General features: G+C 41.4%; 1 protein-coding gene across 1 annotated transcript in view; it reads left to right on the top strand.

Annotated features, from left to right (window-relative positions):
• The first annotated feature begins 9,043 nt into the window (after nucleotides 1–9,043).
• Foxp1 (forkhead box P1) overlaps nucleotides 9,044–13,461 on the top strand; it is a 405,483-nt gene continuing 401,065 nt past the window's right edge. Inside the window, exon 1 of the mRNA XM_040738590.1 lies at nucleotides 9,044–9,148. The gene's annotated coding sequence lies outside the window, so the exon portion shown is untranslated. The remainder of the gene's footprint in view (nucleotides 9,149–13,461) is intronic.

Below are 13,461 nucleotides of genomic sequence, written 5' to 3'. Positions count from 1 at the left end.
AAAATGGGTGGCATTGATGCCCACGAAATATCCAGAGTTTAAGGTTTTTTTTTTTTTTGTAAATTAGGTTGTTCCTAGTTAAACAGGTGGTCTTAAAGGCTGGTTTCACTGTTGTTTTAATCATAGTTTAGTTACCATGGAGAAATATGCAAGTTAGCATTTACACACAGAAGTGAAATTTATGCTGCATAGATAATAGCCTAAATTTAGCTCAACTTAAGTTTACCGCTTCCTTTAAAATAAAAACAAAATAATAATGATAATAATAATATATCACATATTCATGAACACGTTAATTTCTTTAAATATCATTATATTTTTGGGAAATTTCTTGGCTGCAGAATCGCTGCAAACCTCTATCGATGTGTCTTCTCCCAGAGACTAGAGTCATCTACAGTCCCACATCTGATTGACATTAAGAATGTCACCCTTAGGTATAAGAAGAGACTTGGTTGGAGCAGAAATGTGGCAAGAAAGTTATGTTTGGACACCTTTTTCTATCTAGTTGTGTTTTACAAGGGACTTTTAGTTTCAACTGAAAATTTTCTGAAATTGTTTGATTCTGAAGAGACCAAAGTGATGGCAGAGTTTTTGCTGCCATTTGGATGTATTTTATAAAAGAAGCAGTCAGCTACTGTTTTGATCTTCATGCCCCTATAGCTGGGTACCAGGTTGTATTTTTTTTAAATCTGCTTCTGAATTAAGATGTGTGCATTCCAGCAACTGGGAGTTGCCTTGTCTGCCAGTTTTTCTACTGGGTACCTCAGAGTGAAGGCTGAGTTTCAAGGACAAATGCAGTAAAAGTGTCCTGATCCAACATGAGGTCCCCCAGCACAGAGAGAGAGCAGTGGAACCCTTTCAACACCAGCTGTTCTCACAGATATAGATTGCTGCAGTGAAAATTTCTTAATATAATTCAGGATGCTCTAGAGAATTCTCCAAAACAACTGTGCCAACAAGGAAAATGTTGAATTTTTCATCAGCTGCCCAATGCTGAGAGTTAGTGGGCAATCCGTTCATTCATGACCAGATGTTCAGTGTAGTAACACTCCGCAGTTAACTTGAACCTTGTGGCCTGCCTACCATGGGCTGCAAGGACGTTGGCAGCAAGCTGGCACTGGAGAATTGGGGCCTGCACAAGCAAAAGACCAAAGTGTGTGTCTGTGGCTTCCTGGTTTTCACCAGCGACCAGACAAGGTAGGGAGTACTGAAAGAAAACAGTGACATCCCATCAATCATGCAGGGGGCCAGCAGCATGTACTCTGTGATGGTGTCTGGGGGGAGCAGTCTGCAAGTCCTTAGGCTTCTCTTTATTTAGGGGAAGAAAGGCAGTCTTTGTGTCGCCGGACAGATTTTTCGAGCCTGTGTGTAAACTATCAAAGTCTTTTGTGGTGGGGGCAAGAGATGTGGGTGGGTAAGGCAGGAAAAAAAAGCTTTCTAATTTTAAACCGGAAGAGGCAAGAAAACTTAATTATTAATATTGAAATCTTACTACATCCAATGTAGAATTGGAAATGTGTGACTTTTTTTCCTTTTGGCAGACTTTATGATTGTAGGTGAGAACACTCAGACCTTCCATTCACTATTTGTCATTTCTTTCATATCATGTTTTGGGTCCCATGCTGTTTTTGTGAGCTGCTTTAAGCCATATTGTTCAGAGAGAAGGGCTTAGATGGAACAGTGGTTTGTTGGTTTTATTTTGTTTGCTTGTTTGTCTTTTGAACTATTTGATTTTCTACTTTGGAAAGGATTCTTCCAGTCCCGTCTAGTTACAGGCCCATACCTGTAGGGGAAAGTTTGATCCCATATAAGTCTTCCCTCCCCCACCCCTCCACATTTTAACTGTTTGGTTCAGAGCAGAATGGACAAAGGGAGTTTACAGACATTTCTTAGCCATCGGTATTGAATTGGAGACTTATTAATGGTGGCTCCTCGAGAGAAGCTAACCTTTGTTACTGGAACCTTCTACATACAAGATGTCCTTATGGGGTAAGCCTTTCACTTTGGGGAAGCTGTGGGGTGCTTTTGCACCATTGAATTCTGCCATCCCCACCCCCAACCTGCCCATATGTGATCCCTGAGGCCAACCTAGGGAGGTTTCTGGGAGCAGCCCCTTCAGTCGTGTTTGCTTTGGCAGAGCTTTAGGCCTTTGATTTACAAGGTTTCAGGGAGCATTTCCTGCTTGAGAAAAGGTGTGTTGTGCCTTGTGTTGAGTACGGAAATTTTTAGTAACACCTTTGTAACCTGGGTATCCCTGTTCCTTAGAATCACCTCCAAGAAGTAAGTCAGTCAGTCTCTGTCTCTCTTTCTGTCTCCCTGTCTCGGTCTCTCTCCTCTTGGCTTGTTGACTTGGAATAAAGGGGTTGTGAATCGCATCCTGGCCTGCATCCCAGCTGCTGGAATGCCAGGTGAAAAGCAGTGTTCTGTCTCCCTGGATGCTAACTTGAAGGTGGGAAAGCGAGAACCAGTTTACAGTAGCCTGACACTGCTCTTACCTTGCTTCGGTCCTCTCCAGCTGCTCCCAGCCCTTCCCAGCCTCTGCCATGCACACAGTTTGTTCTTGGGTGTGAAGGCAAACAGTATTTGCCTTGGCAGCAGCGTCTCTTTCACGATAGCTTGCTGTCTCGACAAGAAACCACAGCACGAGCTGCTCAAGGTTCCCACCGGCAGGATGGCCTTTTCCCACATTTCCTTACTCTAAGGAAACAGATTTTTGAACTTTTTTTTTTATATAAAGACAAAATGCCAACATTTAACAGCTGGAGTCAGTCTGTAATTTATGGTTTCACTTTATGTTCTTGTGGATGTAGATAAATTAAAAAATCCACAATTATTGCTAAATTATGCAAGTTTCTACAAAAAAAAAGATTAATAATAGACCCTCTGTTATGAGGAATTCAAGAAAGTCATTGTTAGCCAAACAGGTATTCTCAACTATTCTATCTTTAATGGTTTTTAATTGTTCTAATTTACTCATAGTCTGTGACATCTCAGGGGTGTCTCTGAAATCTTTTTGTTTTGTTTTTTTTTTCCTTTGAGGAACAAGGAAGGGTTTATTCATTTGAACCACGTTAGTTTAAAAAAAAGAAGTTAATTTACTTCGTTCTATTTATTTATTTATTCTTTCCAAGCATGTTAGGGTATTGGTCTTGGCTTCAGATGACTCCCATTGTCGTAACACTTAAAGGCTAGGCCTACCCCTTCTCATGGTGGTGGCTGAGACACAGAAACTCACGTGCCTTTTGTGGAAGTTTCTGGTCTTTTGTCAGCCACAGCCTCTGCCTTGTAGTCTAGGCTCAATTTAGCCTCCTGTTCTGAGGTTTAATGTCTCCCCACCTCTTAATTGTTTACTGTACGATCCTTTGTAGGCTGGGCACCCCCCAACATGGACTGTATCAAAGTTGGGGTGAGAATGCAGACAGACGAGAAACAAATGACTGTATGTTACCTCAAGACACGACTTTTTATTATGTCTAACCCTCCACACTAGAGTTTGGGTTTTCCTTATTATTTAAATTTCTGTTAATAGAGACATAAGTTCTGAGAATCTTTAACACCCTCCCCCCACCCTGGGGGCTGCACCTTTCATTAAAATATAGCTCTAACATACTTGTTTTCCTGATTTCTCAGAAAATAAAATAGGAAGAGCGTTTGCTGGAGACAAAGTGTGACTCTGACGATCGTTCGATCTCATGGTAGATTTAGGGTCAGAACATTAGCTGCGATGAATAACTGGGGACAGAGTTTTTCTTTTCTTTTCAGGGATAGTGGCCGTTAATCATTTTTATCTGCCTGCCTTGTAGACTTGATTAGATTTATTATGTATGCCGCATGTTTATGGCATTTTTATTATATGTTGTTAATTTGTTGTAACTGCCACCACATTTTTTTTCTTTCTTCCTTTTTTCCCCTCCCTTGAGAACCCTTGAAAGCAACTAAGTGTCAACTGTTACCTTGTGCCTTAGAAAATATCATTTAATTTTCAGTGTTAGTAAAAGTCATCCTAGGCTATAGGTTAACAAAATGCCACTGTTAACAGCATGTATCTCACAGCGGCTAAGAAAAGGTGTGTTAAGTTCTCTTGAATCTGCTTTCTGTCCCTGATAGATCATGGGTGGGTTAGAACACAAGTTCATGAAAACAGTTCATAAGGAGCCTAGAAGTGGGGAGCCATGTTCGGGGCAGGTTGGTAATTCTTGTTTTGTTCATTAGCAGAAAACTATATATATCATTTTCACATCACTGCTAGGTAAGACAATTGAGCTGTTTAACATTTAAGCTGCTTTAAAAGTGGCACAGCGAAGTGAGGGATTTTAGAAGGCGTCTACTTTTTTAGCTCATGCGCTCTCAGTATGGCTATGGGATTTGTTAAATATAGAGGCCATTCTTTAAATAAGGCCGACAGTTAAAATTGGGAAGCCGGAGAATTAGATTGGAAATGATTTACGATGAGTCTAGAGGACATTAAAAAAATAAAGTTAGCAAAGGAAATCCGCTGGCTGGATTGGCTGAAGCGCAGCGGGAGACTTTACTTTTCATGCCTTTTGAATTGGCTGGATGTGCCGGCACCGTGTCGAAACTGACTTCCCGGAACAATCGGCAGAACTTTCCTTTTCATTGTATGCTCTGGCTTTTGGCTTGGTGTTGCCATTACAAGCCTCTGACTATAACCCAGTCAGTTTCTTGTTTTGACAGCTAGAGACTTTTTCAATAACGGAACGCCACCCATTCTCTTAAGAGCATTAGCTGATGAAATAAGTAGAAGCTGGATCGAACTGGTGCCTTTGTTTTTGTCTTGCAGTGTGAACATATGGGTCGTTAATAGATGCCATTTGAAGATGACACATGGGTGTAGTTGTTGAGGTCAGGATGTGTAGTGATCACAAATGCATAGATCACTATGTTAGGGACTGCTACTTATTTGTTCACACGGCATTCTATGAAGTGCATAGCTGTGTGTGTGTGTGTGTGTGTGTGTGTGTGTGTGTGTGTGTGTGTGTGTAATTAGCAATGACAAATTAAAGAGGCAGATCACAGGCAATGTTAAGCCACTCAAGTTCAATGTGGTCCTTTCATATCTAAACCTTGTCCTTATGAAGGCTCCTCAGAGCATGAGAAAGCTTTACTTACAGAGGGAAAAGAAAAGAAGTATGACTGGACTGTTTAAAATACAGATTATGTCATTTTTCCCATTATGTCAGTGTTAAATTTACTAAGAAAGGGTATACTTACCAACTATTGGCAAAGGAGTATTAAGGGTCTGAACTCAGTTTTAGATTTTAGTGTTCTAAGAGATACACTAGATCCTCCCCATCTACTCTGTTCCACAGTTGGGGTCTGTGACACCTTTACTATTGCCTGAAACAACTTTGAGAAAACCCAAGTTTATACTCAGATCCTAGCCCGAGGCTAAAGTAGTGAAACAAATAAGGTTCTTACCTGCAGTTAGCAGCAGAAGTGGATGTTAGATTTTTGCGTCAGGAAGAAAGCAGTGCTGTTTTGGGTACTGAATACTCAACAAACTCTACAGGCTTGGTGCTCAAACACAATCCTGTGTGGTTCCATTTGATGCATTGATCACCGAAGGAGAAGAAAGATTAGTTTGAAACATACTTGGCAAATGAATAGAGGGAATATATTTGGTAACAATAAATTGGTGTGGAAAAGGAATCCGCCTCAGTGATGGATCATTCATTATATATCTGTATGTTTTTTATACTCATAATCCGTCAAGAAAGGGTACCCTACAGATTTTGTTCCTCATCTGAAATGTTTTTGACCAGAAGTTTTGCATGAAATACTTTGCATAGAATTAGTCAATCGAACATCCCTGATCTAAAAAATAAAAAATCTGAAATATTCTGAAATCTGATAGTTTGGGGTATGCTGTCATGACCTGCTAGAAGTGAGTGATTTCAGAATATTATGGACTTCAGGTGTTCAGTTAAGGAAACTTCAGCATGTATTGTATCCCACAGATAAAAATATAGGTGAGGAAACCTTGAGTCTTTGAAGGGTTTTATGATCTTCCCACAAGTCCACAGGAACGAGATGTTACCAAGGGTTCAAATGAACCTCTGTGACTCATAAACAAGCCCTCTGAAGACTGTCTCTACAGCCAGTGGGCAGAGCCAGGATTTTCTGAGCTTAGATGGCCCTTGTTCAGAGCTATGTGCTGGGATAATCCATCTGCCATTGTTGTATAGACTGAGAAGCCCAGATTTGAGAGACTTGTGATGTTCCAAAGAACATCAGTGTAAGGAACTTGAATGACTTGGAAGGCATGGTGGTGGGACTTGATGTCCCTAATATATTTGGGGCACAGAGGGTGTGAGAGATACCCGTTGCACTAACAGATGAGGAGAGAAGGCAGGCAGGGAAGGAATGAGTTGAGGTTTGGGAGTCACTCAAGCCACTGATATTAATTCCTGATGTGTTTTTCTGGAAGATGATGAATGTACATTGAACTGAAAGTTAGGAAAGCAGTCCAAGCTAGAGATGTGGACTTGGAGTCACAAAAGCCAGTATAGACATGGAGACTGAACATTCCTTGTGGGGGAGAAGAGAGAGTAGATGGAGACAGAGACCAGGCTATAATCAGCCTTAAGAGATACAGAAAAATCTTTGTGCACACGAAGATGACAGATTTGTAGGCCATGCTTCAGGCACGTAGCTATGCATATTCATATCTGGATACATATTCATGTACGTATTTATGTATGTATTCCTATATACATTCATATGTATTTCTCTGTGTGTTTGTATATGTATCTTATTCATGAGCATGCGCTGTTCTCTTCAGCTCACATATGTGTCTTTGGGAGTCTTTCCCACCTTATCTCACAAGTGAGGAGAAGGGTAGGGAAGGTGGCAGTCCCTGCTGAGAGCAGCTGACGGGAGGATGCAGATCCATGTTTCTGAGGCTCGGAAGTAGTGAAGGGAAGGCTGGTTTGTCTTCCAGTATGTGTGAGGCTTAGGACACTATGTACGATTTGTATGCCTTCAAAATGCATTCCAACACATAAGCCTGGCAGCTTTAAATACTCCAGGAAATGTTAAATGATTTATAGTGGGGTTTCGCAGAATTCAGTAAGACAACCATTGTGTTGGGAGATAAGGGGTGACAGTGTGGTCAATAACCTTGTTAACATTTCATTTGGGGTGAGATTTCTGCCTTTTGGATGGCATCCACTTATCTGCTACTCTGTGCTGGCAAAGCTTGTTGCTCTCCATGCTTTTATCAATGATAGACAATACTGATTTTTTTTTTCTTTCTTTCCTTTTCTTAATTTAGTGAGGTGAACAAAAAAATCTTGGCCATGTTTTGCTTTTTCTACAGCTAAAATTTTTGTTGTGTGTTGTTAACTGAAGAAGTGACATTGTCTCCCATTTCTTTGTGGCACCAGCACTTTCCTCTGGGGGTTCTAGAAAGTTCCTTCCCAGATGAAGAGCCTTCAGTGATGCGTCTTCTAGCCATTGCGAACAGCCATTGATCGAGTGGTTACTATGCTGTGGGTCATGTTAAAGTGAATTGACTTCTGGGCTGATGGATAGAAAATGCCTGTGGACATGCCCATGTAGGTGTTTTCTCATTTTGAGAAAAATCTACCTGAGAACCTTGTTCAGGTCACCCCTTTTTTTGGTGGGGAGCATTCTTTGTATTCTCAGATATCTCCAGTTGACTCTATCATTGCTGACATTGTCATGTGTTTGAGAAGTCATTTATTATTGAGGTATGTTGACTTTTGAGATTTTAACCCAGTTGGCCTGAGACTTCATCCTAGCCCTGTGGATATTCCCTAAGATTTCCAAGAGGAGGTGTCCTTGTTGTGGTTGGTTTTGTTTGAAAGTGTTTGCTGCCACAGCTTCTAATTCACTGTTCTCTCAGAATTGAGAGACTCTTTACTTTGGGTAGTTCACTTCCACACAGTACTCATAGTGGCTTGATAGTCAAGGGGCTGAGGGAAGTTGCCTGAGGGAGATTTGGACTCAAATACATGTCTTTTAAAAATGTTTTTATTAGTGTATATTAATTATACATAATTATGGGTTTCATTATTATGGGACCTGCACAGTGTTCTTACATTTACACATTCTTCTCTTGTTTCTTTCTCATTCCCACTGATCTTCCTCTACTGGCTTCTGGGGTTGAGTCTTTTTTAATGGGGACTTAGTGAGTTTCATCAGACTCAGTGAGTTATAGAGCATGGTGAGATTTTGTTATCAGGACATGTGCACCCTATCAGTGGCTATACTAGTGAGGAGAATGTTTCTTACTCCCCCATCATTCAATATCTGTATCATCTGGGAGGAAAGGGGCCCCATGAGCCCGTTCCTCTGTGATGGGAAGTCAATAGGAACAATCTTGTGCAGGCATTCGTACCAGACAGATTCTGACTTATCCAGCCAAAACTAGTCTCAACTGTTCTTCTACCTCAGCCTCCCTAAGGTCTTCAACACTGGGCCTGTGCCTGGCTTGCAGTCTAGTTGCTATTTGTACCTGTCTGTCCCTAGGTGGTCTGGGTGAGCACCGGGTCATGACCTCAGCTTCACTCACCCTGCCCTCTCTGTTTTTGCTTGCCTTTTTTTCTTTGCTTTCTGTTGCCTGCCTGCTCTTGTTTCTTTAAACCAGCACTTCCTCTTTGCCTGTCTGGCATCCTGTCTTACCAAGACAGATGCAAGAGCCTGTCTTCCATGTCCCCAGAATTTTCTAGGCGCATCAGGGATAATCTCGTCTCTTCTCTTGAGGACCCTCAAAGATAGCACTTCCCTTCTCCACTCCCACCCCCACCCCCTCCCCTAAGTGTGCCAAAAATTGAGATGAGTTTGCAGGGTGACACTTTTATTCCATGTTAGGTTAGGTCCTCCACAGGGTACCTTTTCCCATCGTCACTTCCTTTAATCAGACCTCTTATTAGATTCAAGGTGATGGGCCAGTAGTTTTTCACAGATGCTTCTCTCTTGGCCTCCTTCTCTTTTTCTTTTTCACTCGTGGGTGGGGGGGGCTGATGGCCAACCTTGGATATTGTTTCTAGGTGCTGTTCATCTTGCTGTTAGAAGGGACACTTGCATGAGGATCCCTAATCAGACTGGCTGACAAGCAAACTCCAGATTGACCAGTTTCTGTGCCCTAACCCAGGAATTACAGGTACTTATCGCTATGCTCAACTCTGTTACTTATGCTCTGTGGTCTGAACTTAGGTCATTGTGCTTGCTTCCTCCCCGGCTCCACTCATTTTATTAGACTAAGACAATAAATAGTCTGCCTCCTGAAAAAAAATAGCAAAAAAAACACCCTTCCACACTTTCAGCCACATTGAATTTTTCCCTTCTATTTTAATTAATTGTATATAGGTGTTTTTGGTTTCGTGTGTCACATGCATACAGTGCCCATGGAAGACAGAAGAGAGCATCAGATACCCTGGAAATTGAGCTAAAGATGGTTGTCAGCCACCATGTCAGTGTTTGGAATAGAACTCAGGTCCTCCAGAAAAGCAATCAGTGCTCTTAATTGTGGAGCCATCCCTCTAGACCCAACATAGCCATATATATTTTTTGATCAGATCCCCCAGTATTCCTTAGGAAGTTTCCCACTTATTGGGTCTCTGTATCTGTTGATTGCTCATCTGAGGAATCCACCAGATTAAAAAGGATTAAAAAGTCATCTTGACATAAGGACTTTGTCCTTTGTCATTGTTCCCTGAACAATACAGTCTGGTGGCAGTTTACAGCAGTTACCTCCTCATGTTTACATTTGTAATCAAAGATAATTTGATACATGTATAAGAGTATGCCCAGGCCATTTGCAGACGTAATTCTGTAATGCCACATTATACAAGGGACTTGAGCATACAAGGATTTAGACACCCATAGGGATCTCATTCCCCCATGGCCACCAAGGGGTGACCATATGTCATCCTTTAATCATGCCTTCTGTTATAATGAACTTTCTTCTTTGCCTTGGAAGTGAGGGATGTTAATGAATGGTGTCTTTCAACACAGAGCTAGCTGAAAGCTTTTGCTGTGTGTGAGCCACCTGGAGCTGGCTCATCTCCTCATGCCACTTTGCCATATTAATGTCAGCCAGCATGGCCATCTTCTAATTAGAAGAGGAACACGAGGCAGTTTCCTGATGCTGTTATCTTTCACAGTTTCCACACTGACGTCTCTGACCCAGGGTTACAAAGACTTGGAAAAGCATCCACTGGGCTTTCAGTGCAGGAACAGCAGTTGTCTCCTATGTCTAACACCCAATTTAAATGTCCGTGATCTCTCTTCACCCCTAAAGTGGTTCTTAATGTAGGCTCTTCAAATTCTAGGAACTATACTTTGGGGTTTAGGGTCTCTAATCACATAGGTTTTTAAATAGTTACATCAAGGTTAACGTGTTTTCATGCGACAGAAGTCTCCGTTTATACAGCTTTCTATATTGGAACTAATAAATCTTTAAAGAATTATCTTCAGGGTATCCTTGACCCATCTCTCACCCCATTTACCTTTCTGTAGTGTTGGCATGTATTTACATTGTCTCTATTTGAAATCTTAAGATGCTTCCTAGCAAATTCTAGGCTAAAGATATCCTTGAATATGTTAAGCAGAATATTTCTTTTTTCAGAAAAATCTGTATAGCCCCATCTGGACAGGTTGCCTGAATGGACCACTCCTCATGGCTAGCTCGAGGAACAGTGTTAGTAGACATGGGGAGGTGAAGGTGGTAGGTACTAGAGTCAGATTCATCAACTTTCCCACTTTCAACTGGTCCTGTTTGGAAAGGGTGTGTGTGAAAGGATGTCAGGGGCTCGGGCACACATGTTGCTTTAATTGAGCTATTTTTATGTTTCTAAAGGTTTGAAGTTCATTCAGTTGTTTTCACAAGATGAGACTAGTGGGGTTAACCAGATGTCAAGTTCCTTGAGTTTGGGCCATAAACATTTCAAGCTGTGAGCTCTGATAGGCAGTTTGGGAGCTGTGCTCTACAAATCAATCAGGTCTTCATGTGGGCATTGGTAGGTAGACTCTCTGTAACTTAGCAGTGTTGGTGGGATCACTTGGATTTACTAAAAGGAATTATTTGCTGTTAAAAAAATTGAGAGTCCCTTGTCAGACTTCTGAGTCAATAACAGATGAAACAGACAATAAATCACCTAAGACGTAGTGACCAGTTCAAATGGCATACAGATGTGGAAAAAATGACATTCTATTGTCTAGGTTTTATTTTCAAATGTAAAATTCTGTATTTCAAGTCTCTCATTTAGATATGGTACATCGTAAGCTTTACTAGCATCTTTAAAAAAACATTAATCATATGGAAAGAAAAAGATTTTAACACTACTACGATAATGTCTATGACTCAACAACAGAAATTGTTGTTAGTGGAAGCGCCCCAAACAATTCTGTCTTGGGGGAAAAATGTTTAGCTGAAAGGCCACAGGAGAGATGCATATTCACTGGGAGTTGGGAGAGGCAAACACAGAATGTAAGATTGTTTTACTGAAAGAGATTTCTAAAAAGAGTCTAGTCAAACTGTGGAGGAAACTCCATTGTACAAGAATAAACATCACATGAGTATCAGACACTGAACAAGTCAACAGTAATGTGAACTTATTCTGGGATGCAGAATGCGTTGGTGCTGGATGCATTTTGGGACAGCATTTCCATTATAGGGAGCAAGCAAGCTTCCTTAGATGGTACAGGTAACAGCACATCTGCCAAGAGATGCTGACTTGAAGCTTTATCTATGCTGCTGGCCTCTTGCTGCTGTCTCATCTGATGCACAGTGCTGGTTGTACTGGACAGAATTCTCTCGGAGTGGCCGGGCTTGGAGTTCTTGGCCGGTGCGTTAGGGTCTCATGGGTGTAAAATAAGAATCTGTTGTTCCTCAGATGAAGCTGGCCCAAGCTGATGATCTTGGATGGCCTCTTTGAACCTCCCAGCAAGAGTCCACGTTTCCGACTCCATTCTGACCTCCGGAGACAGACGTGGTATATCTAGTGTCTTATTTACTTAGTCTTTAGTTTTACATCCCAGCCCCTCCCTGCCTGCTCCCTTCTTCTTAGTTTATTTTTCAAATTTCACCGTGTTCATTCTTCATGCTTTTGTTTATAGTTTCCACAATTTTATCTAAATATCAGCTATATTTCATTTGTTTCTATGTCTGCTTAATTCTCTTGATGTGTTAGAACATAAATCAGTCCATCTAGCAAAAAAGACTTTGCACTACTCTGCAGGGGAAAGAGCTCTATCAGTTGCATGCCATGGTATAAACCAGGGCTTTTAGACTCGTTCTCTAAAGCCAAACATTGAGAACTTTTGGCTTCACAGACCATATAAGTTCATTTGCAACTGTTGAATCCCACCATTGTCATTGTAAATCATCCAGAAATGATGCACAAATGATTGGGAATGACTTTGTCCAAACAAAACATCTATAAATACAGAAGTTCGACTTACAGATGCTTTTTCATATTATAAATTATTCCTCTTAGTATACCCCATTCATTCTTCTGAGGGGATTTGGAGTTTAGTAAGGGACTTTGGTGTTACAGTAAGGGTGTGTGTGTTCATGTGTGGGGGACCAGAGGTTGATGTCACCTGTCTTCCTCAGTCATTCTTCATTTTATTGCCTGGCCAGGTACCTCACTGGCCTGGGCACTGAATGGCCAGTAAGTGCCCTAGCCAGCAGCATAGATAAAGCTTCAAGTCAGCATCTCTTGGCAGATGTACTGTTACCTGTACCATCTAAGGAAGCTTGCTTGCTCCCTATAATGGAAATGCTGTCCCAAAATGCATCCAGCACCAACGCATTCTGCATCCCAGAATAAGTTCATATTACCGCTGACTTGTTCAGTGTCTGATACTTCATTTTATTGCTGGTGGGCTGTTCTGACTGGCCAGTAAGTGCCCAGGGCTTTTTCTATTTCTATTTCTCCATCCTTATGCCCCAATTCTATCCTCAGCAATGGGATTGGAGACACACTGGGTGTTGGGTATCTGAACTCAGTTCCTCATACTTGCACAGCAAGCACTTTCTCAGCGAGTCGTCTCCCCAGCCCTTAAGAGGATATTCTTTTAAATTCATTTTATGTGCATTGGTGAGAAGGTGTCACATCCCCTGGAACTGGAGTTACAGACAGTTGTGAGCTGCCATGTCAGTGCTGGAAATTGCACCCAGCTACTCTAGAAAAGCAGCCAGTGCTTTTAACCACTGAGCCATCTCTCCAGCCCCTTAAAAGGATATTTTTAACATACATTTTAAACATCGGAGTTAAAAAAGAGATACTTAGGGAATGACTAAGACATACTGGGTGTAGGTATGTGTGTCTTAAGAGTTACCCCAAGCATTAAAAAAATAAATCTCTTAACTAATGAGCTGCATAGAAATTGATACTAGATTGGTTTGTCACCCCTTGCAAAACTGGCCACTCTACAGCCTTGGCTATGCTACCCAAGTTACAAATGGAC

Source organism: Mesocricetus auratus, unplaced genomic scaffold, assembly GCF_017639785.1.
Source record: "Mesocricetus auratus isolate SY011 unplaced genomic scaffold, BCM_Maur_2.0 Super-Scaffold_100676, whole genome shotgun sequence".
In the NCBI taxonomy this organism is placed as follows: domain Eukaryota; kingdom Metazoa; phylum Chordata; class Mammalia; order Rodentia; family Cricetidae; genus Mesocricetus; species Mesocricetus auratus.
The sequence above is the reverse complement of the archived record's forward strand: the minus strand, read 5'-3'. Positions and strand labels throughout refer to the sequence as shown.